Source organism: Microtus ochrogaster, unplaced genomic scaffold, assembly GCF_000317375.1.
Source record: "Microtus ochrogaster isolate Prairie Vole_2 unplaced genomic scaffold, MicOch1.0 UNK19, whole genome shotgun sequence".
Classification (NCBI taxonomy): Eukaryota; Metazoa; Chordata; class Mammalia; order Rodentia; family Cricetidae; genus Microtus; species Microtus ochrogaster.
In genome coordinates, this window is record NW_004949117.1 from 5,444,813 (window position 1) to 5,446,348 (window position 1,536).

The window sequence follows — 1,536 nt, forward strand, 5'->3', positions numbered from 1 at the left end:
CTCGAACTCACAGAGATCCACCTGCCTCTGCCTCCCGAGTGCTGGGATTAAAGGCGTGCGCCAGCACCGCCCGGCTCTAAGTTGTTTTCTTAGTGATGGCAAGAATGTCTTTCCAACAACTCAGGTGTCTTTCCCTCTTGGAGAATACATGAAGGGACCTGCATTGGCCCAAGATGTCCCAAGACCCAGCACAAAAGGAATTGATTTGTCCTAAAGGGACAAAGGACAGGGAATACAAGACAAAGGCAGGGGATAGAGGATGAGGGAGAAGGGGAAGGGAGCAAGGGAGAGGGGAAAGGGATGTTTGACCCAGAGGGACAAAGAACTGCCTCTGGATGAAGAGGAGACAGATGTGGCCCATTGGCAAATGGTGGTATATAAATGCAAAGGGGGAAACCCCGTACTAGGGTAAGGTGTTTCATTGTAATTGGGCATGTTCATTGGGTGAGTCAAAGGGGGATTTTGATTGCTGGACTTCAACATTTTGATAACTGGACCTTGGCAGTCAGCCTCAGGTGGAAGAAGTGGCCAAATAAGAGAATGGACCACAATGGCTAGCTTTAGGGGTGTAATCTAATGGTTTTTATCAAGGCAGAGGAAATGGGGGAGAAGGCAAGGCCTGCCAGAGCCATGCCTGCCATACTCAGACTGACTAGAGCTCCTTCAGTAGATACCAACCTAACTCACAGTAATAACCTGTCGGGAACTCCAGGGAAGCTGGGGGCGCCTATCTTGGTGGGAGTTAGTTATCTCCCTCTCTGGCTCACACGAGTCTGTGAACACTAATGCTCTTCACTCAGCTTCTGGTGGGCTTTTATTTTGTGTATTTTCAGGAGCTCTTATAAATGAGGGAGGCGAGCGTCTGGGCTGTGATAGCCGTGCCAGGTCAGTCACCCATGGTGGAAGGAAAGCGTAAGGGAGTCCAGATGTTCGGTGGTGCTCACTTCAGATCACGATCTGTTTCAGGTGGCAGTGTGACATCAACGGAGGCGAAGCAGAGATGCCTGCTGCTGTACCACGGCGCTGGTTCGAAGCCTTGTCAACATCTGTGTGGTATTTCATACTGCTGACCATCCCTTCTTTCATTAAACTGCCATTGGCTTGATTTTTTTTTTTTTTTTTTTTGGTTTTTTTGAGACAGGGTCATTGGCTTGATTTTATGCTTGGCTTTGGATTCCTGCTTTTCTAGCCACTCAGTTTCCTCAGTCTGGAATTTTCTCTTACATTTGTCTGTTTCCTTTTTTGTAATGTGGTCTCATTTTCACATTTCTTGTTTTTCTTTTTCCTTCTCAGACAGTCCAGGCTGGCCTCGAACGAGTGGACTGGCTGGTTTCAGGACAACTTGCACAAGCTAGAGCCATCAGTGAGGAAGGGGCCTCAGGTGAGCGAACGCCTCAGAAGTATCAGTCCGGAGGAAAGCCTGTACGGCCTTTTCTTTGCTTTTATATTCTCTTCTTTCTTTTCTTTCTTCTTTTTTGTTTTTCTTGGTTTTTCAAGACAGGGTTTCTCTGTAGCTTTGGAGCCTGTCCTGGAACT